The sequence below is a fragment of the Furipterus horrens genome, unplaced genomic scaffold (genome assembly GCF_987537825.1).
Source record: "Furipterus horrens unplaced genomic scaffold, mFurHor1.1.pri manual_scaffold_6, whole genome shotgun sequence".
In the NCBI taxonomy this organism is placed as follows: Eukaryota; Metazoa; Chordata; class Mammalia; order Chiroptera; family Furipteridae; genus Furipterus; species Furipterus horrens.
In genome coordinates this window covers 113,882,428-113,902,362 of record NW_028327176.1, presented here as the reverse complement: position 1 = coordinate 113,902,362, position 19,935 = coordinate 113,882,428, and positions in this window count along the sequence as shown.

The following is a 19,935-nucleotide window of genomic DNA, read 5'->3' as shown; positions in this document are numbered from 1 at the left end:
AATTTTATTGAATTTATTGAAGTGACATTAATTAATAAAATGTATAGGTTTAAGCTGTACAATTCTATAATACATCATCTCTATGTTGTATTGTGTGTTCAGCACCCCCTAGTCAAGTCTTCCATCAGCATTATCCCTCTATAACCACTACTTCCCCTAGCCCTCTTTCTTTCTGGTAATCACCATACTGCTGTCTGTGTCTATGAGATTTTTTTCCTTTAACCCCTTCACTTTTTATACCCAGCCCAGGAACACCCCTCCCCTCTGACAGCTGTCAGTCTGCTCCCTATATCTATAATTTTGTTTCTATTTTGTTGGTTTATTTTGTTAATTAGATTACATGTATAAATAAAATCATATGGTACTTGTCTTTCTCTGACTGGTTTATTTCACTTAGCATAATGCTATCCAGGACTATCCATTCTGTTGTAAAGGGTAAGATTTCATTCTTTTTTTCTTAAATGGCTGAGTAGTATTCTATTGTATAAATGTACTATACCTTTTTTATCCACTCATCTACTAATGGACACTTGGACTGCTTCCAGGTCTTGGCTATTGTAAATAATGCTGCAATAAACATAGGGGTGCATATATTATTTTAAATTAGTGTTTTGGGTTTCCTTGGGTATAGTCTCAGAAGTGGACTAGGTCATAAGGCAGGTTCATTTTTAATTTTTTGAGGAACCTCCACACTGCTTTCCATGGTGATTGCATCAGCCTGCAGTTCCACCAACAGTGCACAAAGATTTCCTTTTCTCCACATTCTCACCGGCACTTGTTATTTATTGATGATAGCCATTATGACAGGTGAGAGGTGATATCTCATAATGGTTTTAATTTGCAGTTCTCTGATGATTAGTGACATTGAACATCTATTCATATCTATTGGTCATCTGTGGCTTTGGGTTAAATTCTCTTAAGATATCAATTAAATCCATCTGAATTAGTGTGTCATTTAAGACCACTGTTCCCTTGTTGATTTTCTGTCTAGAAAATATATCCTTTGATGTCAATGGAGTGTTAAAATTCCTTACTATGACTGCATTACTGTTGACCTCTCCCTTTATGTCCACCAATATTTGCTTTATATATTTATGTATAGCATATGTTCTATAGGAGCCTTCCCTCTGCCAGAGACTAGGGTGAGTGGCTGCAAATAAAATTTTGTGCATTGGCCCTTTAAGAAGGTGCCTGTGTCTCTAGCGGACTCTTCTATCCCCCTGATGAACAGAAACCCCACTTTTCTTCACAGCCAGATGTTAAGTGGCCTCTTCAGGGCTCTAATGCTCTGAGCAAAGGGGTTTCAAACTCACAATTCTCAGGGTGAACCCCCAACGACTGAAATATCCATCTGCTATCTCAGCAGCTGCTATCTGTGGCAGCAGGACTAGGCGTTTTTGCCTTCTCACCCTTTCTACAAGTTTCAGTGTGTGTGTTTTTTTACTATAAATCCTTGGTTATAAAAATTTTCTTCAGCTAGCCTTCAGCTGATTATTCAGGATGATTCTTCTATACTTTAGCTGTAATTGCAGTTTGGTTTTGGAAGGAGATAAGTGCAGCTTCTCCCTTCTCCATCACTATCCTAGATTCCCCCAAACCTGTACTTTAAAACTCTTGAGTTTTTATTGCATGAGATACATAATCAACTCTTTGTGTAAGCCATTGAGAAAGGTTTTATGTTAGGAGCAGATGAAATTCAATAACACAGTATAAAAAATATAATACAGTAATTACCAAAAAAGAAGAGAACGACACATGTACATTATATATAGAGAAATATACTGTATAGTTTTTGGATTGTCCAAAAGAGGATTAATCTTAAGAGATAATTAAAAGATATTTTTAAAATGATAAAACCTAGTTCTTTTGAAAGCTACTTTTGAATTCCATAAATATTTGTGCAACTTAACATAAGCATTTATGAAAAGAGTAACTTGATATTATGTTAAGAGAGTTATGTAATTCCTTAAATTATAAAGAGAATGGGAGATTAAAGTGCATTTCACATTCAAGATTTAGGTCTGGAAAAAAATAGACAACTAAATCTCAGGCAATTTTAAAATGGCATGGAGAAATTTTTATAGAGTTGTTTAAAATAAACTTTGATTTTGAATATACTAAAGATGTATTGGATATATTCTTGGTTCAAAACAGTGAGTCAAGATTTATTTTAAATAGTAAATGTAAAACAATCAAGAAAAAGCCTCACATAAGAGAGTAAAAGATCTAAATAATAATAATAATGATGATGATGATGATGATGATGGAACTATTTAGTGTTAAAGTAAGGAAAACCTCCTGAAAAAAATATCTGAATTGTAACAACATCTCCCCTGAGATGAACAATAAGACAAACTCCTTAGCCCCATATATCTGATTGTAAAGAAAAGACCAGTGAGTGACTGATACTGATGCTTGAAAGGGTGAAATTTTCCCCAAAATATGCTTATTTAGTGTCTGAGGAAGAAAGGGAGTTAGATCTAAATAGTAATTTAGAAGAACCTGCTTGTGGGTGGCATGATATAATTTAAATTATAGCCTAGGGAGGGAATCACATAACCATCCCTAACTCTATCCATATCTATATCTAACTATCACTATTGACAATCTGATGATAGATGATATATTTATACATTCTATTTTAAAAATTAAGTATATTAACTCTTTTATGTCTTCTTTATAAGTAAATGAGTGAACTCAACACATTGTCATTTTATGTGTCTTATTTTCAATATCTTACAATAATTATGTATTTAATGCTGTATTATAATATAGCACTTGCATTTTCAGTTTATAATTGAAGTCTTTAAAGTTATTAAATAATTTTCTCCTCTAGTGTGTATTAATATGTAGCCAAACTAATTTTTAGTGTAACTCTGCATTTTAAGTAACTAGTCAAGTTTTATAATATAATTTAAAAGCCAGCATGATAGCTAAGTCAATCAGGATTTTTATTATAAAATTCCAGCCATACTCAGATTTTTTAAGACATTTTATTTCTAATATTTCTGATAAGGAATTTAAAGAGTAAATATGTTTATGTAGGTATTTACCACATGAATTCAGCTACTATATTTAGACTGTTTGATGCCTGAGAGGGTTCCTAAATATTGTTCATCTGGGTCACATTAAATATGAAACTTGGTTAATTTCTTCCATATGTATGGTAGGGAATACATAAGAAATGATATGATTGCCAAAGAGATTCATGGATTTCTATTACTATGGGAATTAAATTATGATTTGAACACTGGACTCAAATTACTTAAGGTCTCCCACTTTTCCAAAATAAAGCACCAAATAGAATCTGTTTTCTCTACTGCCCATTTTTGACTGACTGATTACAATATAAGCATATTGCCAAGAAAGATAAAATATGTCACAATTCTCTTGGCTAGCTCATAATATACACATTATTTTTAAAAGTGAGTTATTGTTCTTTAAAAACTTAAAATTTTAAATAGAGGTAATATTACTCCAGGTAAGGGTTAAACACCACATGAGAAAACCTGCCATATTTTATACCCTTCATAACTTACTAGCATCTTTAAAAAAAAGAAAAACAAAAAAAACTTAACTCTTTGATAAAACCGCATTTAAGATATAACTTCACACTTGCATTATCAAACTTACTATTCTCAACAGTTCATTTAGTAAAGAAAAATACAATACTGCGCTTTTTCTAAGAAATCAAAAATTCACACCACAATTCTAATAATCATTGAACTTAGTCAAATATGAGATGTCTATTTTGCTATTTTGTTACAGGTTCTCTAAGATTAGGCATAATTATGGCAAATGTTGGCAGCTTGACACTATGAACTTCTTGTTTATAAAATCAATATAGTTTTTAAACCTGATAGACAAGGAGTCTGAAGAACAAAACTGCTTCATCAACAGCTGTCCAACATAACAATTAAATCTAGACACATGTGTAGAATAGAACAGTTTATGAAAATGCTGTTGACTATAAGTAGTCCCAGTTTAACTTCATGCTCCTCATTATAGGTAGATCATTAACTAATTGAGAATAATGTCAGAGGTTTTATTTATAAAAGTACACCCCCTGGGATGCCTTATGCATAAGTAACAGGACACTTGTTCCTTACATCATATCCAATTAAGACACTTATTTATTGCCAAAAAATAAAAATAAAAAAAGATAAAGAAAGAAAAAGAAACTAAGAAAGAAATAGAGCTTTATTAGGAGAAGATTAAATGACCTTTGAATATATAATTTCTTGTGTACTGGAGAAGAGAAGGAAATCTATAAAGTATTAAATCTAGAACAGTGTAAAAATCTTGCTTGGTTATTAGTAGCCATAGAAAAATGGTGTCAATGATTTATTGGGTTTTCCTTTTTGATGCTAAACCTAGTATATAATTTAATAAAATCTTTTGTAAACCCTAATTATACTAATATTGTGTTCAAATAAACAATTTGTTTTACCTTGGGGTGGGAGAACTACCTAGTTAAGAACTAGTCAGGTAGTTAAGAACTAATAGAAAAATCCCTTAAAGAAACCTAACTTCTTTCCTGCCAGGACTTATCCCTTCCCGTCATCCCACCACACCTCACTGAGATGATGCATTTTATGTCAAGCAGGTTCTTGGCTGCTTCAGTTCTGCAAACAATGGAACATAAAATGTAGCCAAAATTCTTGTAATAACTAGGAACAGGCAAAATGCTTAGAGAGATCCCATTTAAATTGTTGATAACAAGCTTAGAGAATTTTTAGTGGGCTATCATTTTCATCAGGTTTTACTTCTCTTGTTGTGATGAAGTCTAACACACAGTCTGAAAGCGGTTTTCTGTAAATTTACTGTAGGTTCAAATGAATTCTTTATACTATAAACAAAGTTCTGTTAACATTTGGTTTTTAAAACAAAAATATTTTGAAACTTTAATTACTGAAGTTTGTATTTAGGTAAACTATCTTGTAATATTTGTAATCAAATGTTCTTTTGCTAACTTAAATAGGTCTACTATGATATATGTGATATGAGTTACAAAATATAGTCAGATTTTCCCGTTGAATATTAATTCCTGGATTATCTGAAAAATAAATATACTTCACTAAATATCCAAAAAGAAAAAGAAAAAGAATATCTGAATATCTTCACCAAGAGTTCACTGTTTTGGGGATTATTCACAAAAGCCCACATTCTGGTTTGGAGAGAGAGGATTTCCATGCCAAGTAGTTTCAAAGTTGCTCTTCCAGACTAAGAAAGCACTTGTTACATTTCCAATCAACCTACCTCTTGTCTAGTCCAGGGGTCTCCAACCTGTGCCCTCACAGGGGTACTCTACTGTGGCCTGTTAGGAACAAGGCCGCTCAGCAGGAGGTGTGCAGCAGGGATGCCAGGGAAGCTTTACTTCCTGAGTTCCGCCTCCCTTCCCTCCCCTAGCCCCCGAGCCCTGTCCATGGAAAAATTGTCTTTCATGAAACCAGTCCCTGGTGCCCTAAAGGCTGAGGACTCCTGGTCTAGTCTCCAATTCAAGATAAAGGTCAAATTTCACATCTGCCCTTTTTAGCATTGTTTATTGAATGAAGTGTATTTTGAGAGAATCTTTGACATGATAATTAGAATGGGAAGGAAAGTCTAGTACCTATGTTTTGTCTGTGCTTCTGGCCACTGGAACAGCACTAGTAGAGACAATAATAGTAATAACAATAGAAACAATAACATGTGTGTTTTATTGCTCTCATGGTCATGCTTGGAGTCTGTGATAACTGAACTAACTCCACGTCTTCATCTGCTACTGAGAATTCTCATCTTTTTTCCATAAATGTACAGTATACTAGTTTTAGAATTGACTTTGTGTTCATCCATGAGACTTACTTTGATCCAAGAAATGTGGGCAAAAGTTAAGATTGTGCCAAGTCTGAGCATAGGCCTTAGAAAACATTGCATGCTTACACTTGCTCTCTTATTCCCACCCATTGTAAGGACAAGAATATGTTTCAGCTACCCCACTAAACAAATGAACATAAAAGACTCTTGGTTTAGACTTGCATCCCAGCTAAATCTTGGAGCAAAGACCAGCTGAACCCCACAGAGGCCAACTTAACCTACTGCTGTTCACTGATCTGCAGTCCTGTGAACAAAATGATTGTTGTTTTAAGCCACTGAGTTTGGAGATGATTTGTAATACAGTAACTGCTAGCTTGTTCTCTCTCTTCTTTCTCACTATTGTTTTTTTCCTTCAAGGATAAATTTCAGAATAATTTTATGTTATGCCAGATCTTCTGGTACTTAATGTGTTTTGGATTCTGATAATCAAGTCCTATCTGCAGGTGGGGGTTGGGAGGTGGGAGGAGTAGAATCTAGTAGCTAAAAGGAAAATCTCATTTCCACAGATGGTGTGATGACCTTTACAGATCTTTTAGCTATTTTACTATGTGAGGTTGGGGATTTCTAAAGAAAGCCCTTAAACCTACTATGTGACAGAGTGGACTAATTTAAAGTATATTAAAAGAAAAAAACTATTGCTATCTGTGCATAGAGAATATTATTGAATTATAAATATTTCCTGCTCACTAAATTTTCAAACATTTTGCACTAGGTACAGAAAGCAAATCCTTGGATTTCCTAAAACTCAAATCAACTATAATATTTTACATTACACTTTTATGAGATAGTCAAGAAGTTCTAAATAACATTGTTCTATCCTTATTTTATTGATCAGAAAAGGTAAGCACAAAAGCATTAAACAATTTTCCCCAAACAAGTATGCAGTTAGGAATTATGCTGCCTTCAATTTTTTTTTTTCTATTCTACCCACTATTTAGACTGTCTAGTGAAACTGAGTAGTAATACTTTCTGACTATAGAACATTCAAAACATTTTAGAGACCTTTATAAATTCTTTTTACTTCCCTATGAGATTGGAAAATCAAAATGTTTTATAGATAGCACAGTGAATCACAGTGATTTGCATTATGTTTATAAAATGCTTACACATCAAAACCAGCTCCATAAATTTCTATTAACCTTCAGCATTTGCAAACGAGCATTTCTAGCTAAAAAAATTTCAGTATTAAATCAACATTTAAATTCAACTTTTTATGTATGGATTTCTTTCTCTTTTTCTTATTAGATTGCTGTATACTTTAAAAAGTGAACTTACTATACATTTCTTTAGAATTTATTAATTTCAATGATTTTAGAATAAAATCAACTTGCATTTTTGAATAGTCAACATCTTTAAATATGGATAAATGTTTTGAATTCTCTACATATATAAGTCATATTTGACCTGACTGGTGTTGCTCAGTTGGTTGGGCATCACCCCGCAAAGCTAAAGGCTGCTGGTTCAATTCTCAGTCAGCTCACACGTCTGGGTTCCTGGTTTGGTTTCCATTTGGGGTGTGTGTGAGAGGCAACCGATCAATGTTTCTCTCTCACATCAATGCTTCTTTCCCTCTTTTTCTCCCTCCTTTCCCCTCTCTCTAAAAATAAATAAATAATTTTTAAAAAATAAATTAACAAAATAGAACAGTTTTATTCAACTTCTTAAAAGATAACTGAGATAACTTTAGAATAAGCATCATACAAAAAATGAAAAATTACATACTCAGAATTAAATCAGTTCAACACACAACTCCTAATCATAAGAATGCCATAGTGCCTTTCTAGTAGTTACTTCATTTAAAATAACTGAGAAGCGTTACATTATGTATTTACAAAGTATCTTTCTCATTACAAGATCCCCCATTTACTATTGTTACTTTGTTAAAATTTATTGAAATGTTAAATATAACATGTATTAAGGATTTTCATGACTAATATGTGAAACAAACCTAAGGGATCCTTTTAGATCTTATTCAACATATTACTTCCTTTAATATCTTTCTATGAATCTTGATGATCATACAGTGTATCCTGTTAGAAGATCTTCTGACAGTGAGGAGCAACAAATACCATAGAAAATTTGAGGAAAGTGGCAAATCTCCACATGTCCTGCAGAGGAGAATAGGTAAAGAGGCAAACCTAAGGCATATAGAAAGTTTCTGAAGTACTTAGAAAATACGGGAGAACATGAATTTACATTGATACAAATCATAAGTAAACCAGTTTTTGTTTTTTTTTTTTTCAACCAGGAGAATAATCTGGGGGTAGTAGTGGATTAATCCAGGGTCATTCCCTTTCTTGATGTGTTTCCTGGAAAGCAAAAGGTTTGGAAGTTGTGTCAAGAGACCTGAAGTGAGAAATTATGGGATCTTGTTGGTAAAAACAAACAAACAAGCAAACAAATAAAAAACAGTGGTATGGAGTTAATGAAGTTATAGAAAAAAGAGTATGTAAATTCTTCTAGGCCATTGTGAAGTAAGAAAATAGTGGTGAGAAGAATGTGAGGGAGCCAGAAAATAAATGATTTTCCTTAGAAGATGGAAGTTTAATATTTTGCAGTGGAGATATTTTGTGTAGCTGAAGTAAAGGCTATTAATGTTGAGAAAAAAACATACTACAAATATTCGCATTAATAAGAAACATGACATATTACTTTTTCTTTTTTTAATTGGAGTATTGATTTCACAAGATCCTGCTCAAAACATGTGTACCATAGAGTGCAAGATACAAACTAAATAATTTACAGAATATTAAAATTGTTTTTATATATTTTTATTACTTATTGATATGTATACTCTAAAAATGTGTAATTTTTTTAAATAGAGGCATTTTGTAACCTGAATAATTATATCACTATAACTTGTTTTATTTTTTTCCATTCTTGTCTTCTTTTACTTCCCTTTCTCTAACAAATATTACTCATAGTTTTCTATCACCAGCTAAGTTTTTACAGGCTTTCTCACACTTGAAGAGGCACTGAACATCCTGGGGTTGTCTGCAGATACAGAATTACAATAGTCAAATCTTCCTTTGTAAAGCGATCTTACCACAAGAAACTTAGTTAATGACTATTTGTTAAGGTAATGTGTGCTTAGAATGGGATAGACAGTGTAGGAGTAGAAGAAACTGTCTACAGGTATGAAAATAAAAGAAAAAAATGTTTAATGGAACAACTGCCCAGACAACACAATAATTGATTACTTACAGATACTAAAAACAAAAAATACTGTATTGCTCCATTAAAAAAAAAAAAAAAAAACTTTTATTGAGCACTCTTTCAAAGTCAAGCACTGTCCTTTTGGGTAATGATATAAAAGTGAGTAAGACCTTGATCTTTTACTCAATACAGTCTAATCTTTTATGAGAAATTCACAATTTTAACACTATATATTAATGTATTAAAGGCTATAGTGACATTTTAGTATTTTGTGCAATTACTATGATGACACAGAAAAAATGCATTAACAATTCTTGTGGTATAAGAAATTTTAACATAGAAAACATTTAAGTGATCTCTAGAAGAAAAAGATCTTTCCAGGATAAATAGAAGCAACTCAAGAGTAAATGAATAGCAGCCCCTTGTTTACTTCATAGAAATCCAAATTTCAATACTAAATAATGACTGGGTAGAGTGCTTGCTCAGATATTATGCATTATATTTGTTTGATTTGTACTAAGATATAATTTCATTGACTCATTGTTATGTATTTTTGTATTATATTAAACTAACTAATAAAATTATATTGTTATATTAATTTATCTACATACTATATGAATCCATATTATGTCACATAATCTATATTATACCATAATACATTTATGTACATTTATATCTGTGTCATTTATATTATATTTATTACAGACTACATTATGTGATCTATAGTAAATTGTATAAAATGTATATGGTATATATTTTATGAGTATGCTTTATGTTTTTATTCATTGTGCATCCTAAGTTATGTTTTATGTTAGTATATATCATTATATATTTAACATAATGTAAAATACAAATGTAGGAATATTTTATAAATGTAAAATATATGATTATACATAATTATGTGTATGAATTACATGTAAATATATGATTAATGCACACCAAAGACATGATCCCTAAAAGAAATAATAGATAACCTGGATTTTGTTAAAATTAAGAACTCTACTTCTCAAAAGACATAAAGAGAAAAAATAAAGACAACTCACAAACTAGAAGGAAATATCTGCAAAATACTGTTATCCAAAACATACAAAGAACTTGTAAAATATGGCAATAAGAAAAAAAGAAAACATTAAAAATAGACTAAAGGTCTGAATGGATACCAAAGAAGATACAACTGGAAAATATCATATGAAAATATGTTCACATCCTATGTATGTCTTCAGATAAGTGGAAATTAAAACAATGAGATACCAGTGCATGCCCATTAAAATGGGCACTATCCAGAGCGCTATAACACCAAATGCTAACAAGGCTATGGAGACACAGGAACTCCAATGCTTTCTAGTGTGAATCCAAAATGGCACAGCCATGTCTCCAGACAGTTTGGAGGTTTCTTACAAAACTAAGCATACTCTTACCACATGTCCCAGCAACTGTGCTCCTTGATATTTACCCAGAAAGAGTTGAAATTTTTCCACACATATAGATGATATATTCATATTTGTCATAACTTGGAAGCAACAAAGATGATGTCCTTCATTAGGTCAATGGATAAAGTGGGGTACATTTAGACAATGAGACATCTCAACACTACTCAGTGCTAAAAACAAAAAGAAACAAACTAACTAAATGATTTATTGAGCCATGAAAAAATTAGGAGGAAGCTTACTTGCTATCAAGTGAAATAAGCCAATCTGAAAAGGGTACTTACTGTATGCCAACTATATGACATTCTGGAAAAGGCAGAGTAATGGAGATAGTAAAAAGATCAGTGCTAGAGTTAAGTGAAGAGGAAGGTATATATAAGCAGAGAAGAGAAGATTTTTAGGGCAATGAATCTATATGATGGTATAATGGTAGATACATGCCATTATATATTTGCAAATACCTATTGAATATAACTCCAAGAGTAAACCTTAAGGTAAACTATGGACTTTGGATGATAATGAGATGTCAATACAGGTTTATACATTCTAACAAAAAACACCCAAATGGTGCAGGATTTTGATAGTGAGAGAGACTGTACATATGTGGAGGAAGTGATATATGTTTGTATCTTCCCCTCAGTTTGGTTATGAATCTAAAAGTTCTTTAAAAATAAATTCTATTAAAACATAGTTTCAAATTATATCAGATTTCTTTTTTGTATTAAAATATATTTTAATATCAATTGTCAAAACAATATTGAACAATCATACATTGAACTTTGTGTATATTCATTTCAAATGAACATGTGACATATTACAACTATTTTATTGACATATAATGTACTGCAGAAGGAAAATACTGACTCTGAGTTATTATGGAACTAATTAGATACTAGCAAATCAGAGGTTTTGCAATTGAAACTCAGGTTTCATTTCTGTTTAAGCCAGCTGGTTATTAAATGTGAATAATGTCTGATTGCATTTCCATTTTGTTTAACATATTTTCTATTTTGCCATTATTTATGAATTAGATTAAAAAATAAAAATAAACTGTAGATTTAATATTAAAAACTTTCCTGTATCTTGTTAATAGTTTCAGAATGAATCTGAATTCTCAGATTTTGTTGATAGTACATTAAAAAATAGGATTTAAACACATTTAGTCATACATAAAAACAATTCCTAATTATAGACATTTATATTGTAGATAAAAATATAACATTAATATTTACTCATTGGTCATTTAATTATGAAAAAATTTTCAGTGATGTTAGAGAAAAAAAAGTGGATTCTTTAAGTTTTAATTAAAATGTTACTGGAAGTAATAAGATATCTCTTCAAACTACACCTCCCACTCTTATGTATATCTTCTATAATCATGATAACATTGTATTTATTTCAATTTTATTGCATACACTTTATATAAATTGTCTTAAAGGAACAATAGATCAAGTCAAATTATGAATGAAATATCAAGCAGATATCAAGTTTGGTTCTCAAGTTTAATTCATTTCAGTTATGTAATAACACTATGTATTTGTCTATTAATTATAACAATTTAGTCTTAGGATAACTATATTTTACTAGATTTTGCTTAATATTTTCTTATTTTCAGTTTAGTATCATTTTTTTAAATGATTATTGAATTCCAACTCTATGCCAGGCACTTGAAAGGCATTGGGATACAAAAATAAATATAGTTTGAGCCTAGATTATTCTACTAAATCTAATAATACCACACATTTTTTTTCTATGTAAAATGTACTTTGGGTGAATTTAAAATTAAGAAACAAATCAGTTATGTTCCTCTTTAAAATGTATTTATTATTTACCAATTTCATGCAAATGCAAAAAAGGCAAAATCTCAGAGAAGCAGGTACTGTAAACAGGATATTACATATAGCTTTCATTGATTTGCTTTCTCTGACAGGACTTCTAATTACTCTCAAAAGACACCAATTAAAAATGCAATTTTTTTTCCTTTTAACATCAGATGTGCTCTTGCTGGTTTCATATTTTTATAAAAAAAACAAATGATCATGTTTTTCTATACTATTCATAACCATCTACCAAGGATATTCGAGAAGAAATAATTTCCATTTTATTGATTACTGTCAATCATTTAAGAATAAATTAAATATGCTGTTCTTAATAAAGAGAGTATGTTACTGTAGATATTTTAAGTTGTGATACATGTGAATTTTTGTGAGTATCAAGAAGCCATTTCTCACCAAGATGTGTATAATTTTACTGAAGGAAACAACCATTAATATAAGTAAAGGTCAAGATACGCTGCCAGTAGCTATTCCCATGCCATATCAGAGTGTATTATTAGTGATGATAACAAATGTGTGATAAGAAATGTTAAAATTCTTAACTTATATTTTATTTTAATACCTAATGATGACAAAATTTGTGTGATTGTCTTTCCAACATTATTGTGGTCTTTATAGTACACAGGGTTATTGATTGTCCTTTCTGCTCTCAACGGGGTTCACCTAGACCAGGAAAAGTTGTATATACAAATACAAGAGTATACTAAATCTTGGCTATTGTAAATAACACTGCAATGAAGATAATGTTACATATATTTTTCAAATTGGTGTAGGCACAGACAACAGTGTGGTGCTGGCCAGAGGGAATGGGGGTCTGGGAATAGATGGACCAAAGTGGGTAGTGGAATAAGGGCATTTATAATGGTGTCAGCAATAAAAATAAAGCAAAACACACACACACACACACACACACACACACACACACACACACACATGCATGCACACACAAAACCAAAACAGAGTATTCTAAATAAGTAAATGACACTATAAAAAGAGCATCTACTGTGACCCTGTCTTCTAAGATAAGAAGATACTTCATGAACCTGACCCAGAGGAAGTCTCTTCTCATGTTTGTGTCTTTTCTTTGAATTCTAACATCATTACTAGTCTGTATTTCACTAATGCCCTCTGCATTGAAATACTGTTGAATTATTTAGAATCTAGTTTTTAACACCAATAGCTTTATGTAAGTAATTTTTCCTAGTAATTTTTAATACATTCAAGGATATCATACATTATTTTTAACTCTCTCAGTATGATGACCAGTGCTTTGTATAACATAAAAACAAAATGCTAAATGCAAAATAGAACCTCATTTGGTTGATGTCCAGCCATGGAGTTAATATTACTAATGCCATAAAAAATACTAATGTTCCTTAGTTGCCGACCACAAATTATGACATTTTATGTAAATATTATTAAAAGATATTGTAAGTATCTTGTAGTTAAAACATTATAATATAGCTTACCTCTAAGGAATTTACAAATATTCAAATAATAGTTACTGAAAGTATCTCACATTTTTCTTAAGGCAATTGCCCATTAGCTTTTCTTTGATCTTCTAGTTTAGACTATTCTATAAGTAAATTAAAAAATATCACATTGTTTTGTTTTTTGCATGGTGTAGACTAAAAGAAACAATAAAACATTAAAGGAGCAATGAAATAAGCTACCCATGTACCATGAAATTTATTCAGTAGGTCAGTAGGTTAAACTTCAAGTGAAAAAGATTCACATAATGGGTTAAAAAATCCAGCTATACTTTGTTTACAAAATACTTAAGGTACAACAAATTACCACACATAAAAATAAATTGAAATAATTACCAATAGTATATTAGCAAAAACCATACAAAGTGTTATTACAATATTGTCAGGAAAAGAAGGAATATCAAAAAAGAAATAGCCTATATTGTATATTGCTAGATACAAACCAAATGACAATACAATTAAATGTGCTAATAGTCTATATTTAAAAATCTTGAAAAAAAAAAGAGAATAGCATTTATTGTATCGCCTCCCAAAGAAAAGCAAACCAAAAAAGTGTAGACAGCTATCACAACTAAGAGTACTGTGCTATATCATATATGGCTACAAAATAAAAATTTAAAAGTATTTTACTATAAATATAAAAATAAAATAAAATCACACTTGAAAATGAAAATATTAACTCTTTCCTGGAGTTGGGAAAGGGTTTTAAGAAAACAAAGACAAAACATGCAGCAAAAAATTAGGAGAAAGTATTGCATAAAAGATTTTAAAAATCTATCTTTAACAAAATATAAAATCAATATATAGAAAAAGTAGATTTCATAAAGGTGACATTTTTAAATAAATTTTATAAATTCTATACAGATGATTGTGTCTGTTTAAGGTATCATCAACTTTTCAGGCAATTTTCTCTGCTGTTTCTGGAAAAATTAACTTATTTCTAGTTTACACTTAAGACATTCTTTGGATGTTTACTAGGACAAACTTTGAGCTTTGTCTTCAAATTGTTTCCCATGGGTTTTAGAAACCAAGACCAAGTCACCAAGAGTGGAGATGTCTATAGGATATTTTTTTTCTGTCCAGATATCTAGTTCTTGTCATTTGATTAATTCTTATATTACTGCAATCTAACCTCTATATTTAAATTAATTTTAAGCAGAGTTGTTGAACAGAGTATTCATTTTTCCATACTTCAAGTAAGAGTCCATATTTGTTCCTTTAAAAGCAAACTGTAAAAATCATCAATAAATATAAAAGCAATATAAAATTAGAAACGTTGTTTATAATAAAAATACAAAATCAAAAGATAAAATTCTTAATATTTAAAAGATCTTTCAAATTTCTAAAAGTTTTTCATTTACTGGACATGAAGTCTAACATAAAATTATTTCTTTTCATAAATCATGAAAATTTGCTAATATCATATGATTTTAAAAAATCAGTACAAATTATATTCATGGTTTATAAAATTTTGTTACTTTAAGTAAGGTGATAAACATAAACACATTTCTTACAAGTCATTATTATGTACTATATCTAACCAATTTTAAACAATGATTCTAATAACATTAATAAGCACAGATTGTTTTGCATTATGCATATTTATGTGCAATATTCCCAATATTAATGTAAGGAACTCATCATTTTTACATAAAAATATTTTTAATATTTCTAAAATATTCTGTAGTCAAGCATTATTTGCCTTTCCATGCTATTTAAATTTACATTTAAATGTTGCACTGTGTCGTTATTTCATATTTATTCCAACCCAAAAACATGCAGCTTGCCTACTTTTTGTTAAGTTATAATACAATCTTCATCAATAGATGGCCCACAGCTATGTAATTGGTTTCTATGTAGAACTTCAGTATTATTATGAAGTTGTACTTTATCTTGCATGACAGTGTATGAAAGATTGCCTAACTCCCATTTGCTCTAAGAACAACTCTGCCTAACACAGCTGTCACAATAATGGTAATTTGGTGCTGATTGAAAAATAAGCTATCCAGAGAGAGAAATTTCATAACTATTACACCTTATACGAGATGTAATCAGTAATTTCTCACATAAATTGCATCCAAAATATTCTGTGAGTGCAAGGGCAAAAATAATGTGACAATATATATTTTTATCTATATATTCACCATTAGCTCCTATTATTTTTTGTTCACCTGCTACAGTTTCTTGATATATTTTAGTGATAAGAAATTAGAAAAATTCACAGAAATGTAAATCCAATCCAATATTTACATGAAACACACACATATATACAATTATAGATAGTCCAGAAGTCCATTAAGTATAAAATGAACTTTCCATAGACCGAATTAATAAAAATGTATGAAAAATGCTTTAAGATTCTTTATAAAAGAGATGATTATCTCTTTGCCAGTTTCCTTTGAAAGGATATAAATGTACTACACAGACATAATTAGCTTTTTAGATATCCTTTTTTTAAAGAACAATTTGGAATAGTATAAATCAGGTACTGAATTGACTCCTGTGGAGAGTGTAAGTTCTTTGGCATCTGTGACTATATAGATATATTCTCTTCCCTTTTAAATTAGCTATGCAGCAAAAACTTAGATGAGTGGTATAAATAATAATGCTACATATTAAAATATGTAGCAATAAAATGTGGAAATATAACACTGAAACATTCATATTTTTTGTTGGTTTTAGTAGTAAAAATTTATTTTTAATTTATTCAATATTTAAGAATGTGTTGTTTGTCTCCTCCTGGCTAGTACTCCATATGCACTTCTCTGTATACAGAACTCTATTACTGCTGTCAGACTGATTTCCCATAAAACATCTATAAAGGTTGAAAAAACATAAAACAAAAATTTGAAAACATCAAGTAGCCCTCAAAGGCAGTCAGATACTTAAGGATAAAGATCTTGGTGATAAGGGAAGTTTATTCACCCAAGTCAAACTCTCTTCAGCTTTTTATCCTCACAGTATTCATTGATGGATACCTAAGGGCCTAGACATCTAACAGAAAAAAAAAAAAAATCTGCATAATATTTTCTGCAATTTCACTGCAGTAGGAGAGACAACATGTAGTTTGAGTTTCAAATACAGTAATGATTATAAAAACAAAAATCCAAGAGAAAAAAAAAAGACTACAGAAAACTGAGCCCCAAAATCTGCAATAAATTTCTCCTTGAAGCGTAGCAATAATATATTGTGTATAAATGAACCAGCAAATGAATACATTTGCTAACCAGATATAACATCTAGTATTCAGCATTTGTACAGTACTGAGAACACAACAATTTTTGTTCAGTCCTGCAATCAGGAAATTGTGCGGAAAACATTTCAGGCTTTTACTGAGATGCCTGAGGTCATTGAAGATACACTGTAACTACACAGGTCCCACAAGTAAAGAAAAAATTAGTAATAGCCTCAAGGTAAACTTCTTCACTTCTCTGGCCACATATTAAAGAAATTAAATCCTTTTTAAAGAGAGATGATCTCGTCCAAAGTATCTGTAATTTATCATACACAAAATCTTATATTCAATTAAAAATAAATGATTAGATTTACAGAAACATTGAACTAAGTGGCTATAATTATTGAAAAAATAGAAATACATCTAAATATAAATAGTTAAACTTAAAACAACTATGGTAAATATTTCTAAATATATATTAATTTTTAAATATAATAAATTCTGCTATAGAACCAGAATTTATAAGAATCAAATGAAAATGCTAGAATTACGAACCATGGGTATGGACTTGGGGGGGGATGCTGGGGGAGGGAGATACTGGGTGGAGGGGAGTAAAGGGGAAAAAATTGGAACTACTGTAACAGCATAATCAATAAAATATACTTTAAAAAAAAAAAAAGAAAATGCTAGAATTAAAAACAAAACTTACAAAAACAAAATTTAGAATCAGAATGAGCACTGTGAAACAAAGATTGCACTGGAAATGTAAGAATAAATTATCCATATTGAAGTTAAAAAACGAATAAAATGCATTAATAAATGGTAGACATATGAAAATGTTGCAAAAGTTAAATATTCTTGTAATATGGAGTTCCACTATGACAGGAGAAAAAAGATGGCACATGAATATTTGATACATTACTAGCAAATAAATTTTCAAAAGCTGGACTAAAAAAATCAAGGAAAATGAAGGACTCCATTCATCATAATATGTCTGTGTGTGTATATACACACATTACAAAGATTCATCAATAAGCCTGACAAATGACCTTTGAACAAAAAAGCAAATGGCATGAAAAGGCAATTAAAAGTCACCTTCAAAACTGAAAAATGATTGCCAATGTAGAATTCTACACCCAGTAAAAATAACCTCCAGAAAAAAAGTTTAACATTTTAATGTACATTTTTTAAATGGAATAATTTATAATCAGAAAGACGCATTATAAAAATATTATAAAAGGAGCTGTTTAGATAGAAGCAAAATGATTTCAGATAGAAGTGTGGGAATTCATAAAGAAATTAAGAGTATACTTATAACTTGAAGTGATTATTGGCTTTGTCAACCACTAATAGTAGCATGGTGAGGTGAAAGTATGTCCAGTTGAAAAACATGGCAATCACGTCACAGGTGAGTGAAAAATAAGATAAAGTGGAAAAAGATTCTTTCATTGTCTAGAAAGTGGCAAAAATAATAAAGCAAGGAAGTATGTTTTTCACTGAGTATATGCATAAATTGTATAGAGTAACCACTAAATGAATAATAAAATCATGTTTACTAATGATATAGTAAAAGGAAAAAAAAATAAATGAATAAAAACCACATATTAATCCAAAAGAGAGAGAGAGAGAAAGAAAGAAAAAGAACAGAGTTCAAAGAAGAGATAAACAAGAAGATAATAATAGGATGCCAGGTTAAACCTAAGTAAATCAGTAATTTAATTCAATGCACATAAAATATATTTTGATTATAATTAAAAAGAGAATCAATAATTTATTTTTAAAAAGCTGTATGTTGCTCACAAGAAACACTGAACCTATGAACAATGCATGTCTCCAGGAAAAAGGATATAAAAGAGAATTGTAATCAAATTATAACCAAAAAAAAGTTGTCGATGTCATATATAGAGTCCATACTTTAAGACAAGAAATACTAGTAGATATAAAGAGGAACATTCATAACCCATAAAAAAGTAAATTTAACAGGAAAATATAACCATCCTAAAACTTTAATTACCTTGTAACATAGCCTACTTACTTCTGGAACAAAATGTTGAGGAAATTAACATAAGATATAGAAAAATCTACAAATGTAGTTAGAGATTTTAAAGTGATTTAAAAAATGTCTTTTAAAATAAAATATCTTTTTAAGTAATTGCTGGAACACACACATTCAAATACAATATTAGTAAGTGTGTAATTTGAACAATACATCTGAAACTTAACAAAATTTCAACCCAAACTGCAACATATATTTATTTCAGGTGAGACTGAAACTTGAATCAAAATTGGCAAAATACCTACACGACAGGGATCAGGCTGATAAATCTTCCAGGTTGCAAACATGGAAAATATCTGATGAAAAGGAAGGACAATTGATTCAGAAGGTGACCTAAGAACACAAAGAATAGACAACTGCCCGAGTGATAGACTGGATATTGAGTAAAAACTATTCCTCATTTCTTGAGTTCTGGACAAATATTTCTGCCTGAATTTCAAAATTGCTACTGAGCAATGATTGCTGTGTGCCCTTTCTTTTCCTTATTGAGTGAGAAAAACTCTTGCTGTTAATGTGTAGCTTCCACACCCTTGTGCTTTGAGAGTATGGTGGTTTTAGTTCATAGGCATCTAAACTATGAGGCTTACTGAAACTGCAAATCTTGAATAGGAGTTGAGCTGCCACATTCATATTTGGAATTGTTTTAGATAATAAGATACTCTGACTCTGGCCCCCTTTAATAAACTCATGTCCATGGTACACCATCTGTAAAAAAAAAATGATCTTGTATAATATGATGATGCTTTTGGAGAAAAGTAAACATATTTATTAGGGGGGAAAGGAACATTGAGTGAAGTTTCTGGGTAATGAAGATGTGTATACATTGATTTACATGGTAATCTTATAGATGTGTAGAATAGTCAAAACTACTAATTGAAGTGGACAATTTGGGACTTGGAGATTTATATTATATAAGTTCTACCTCAAAATATTAATTTAA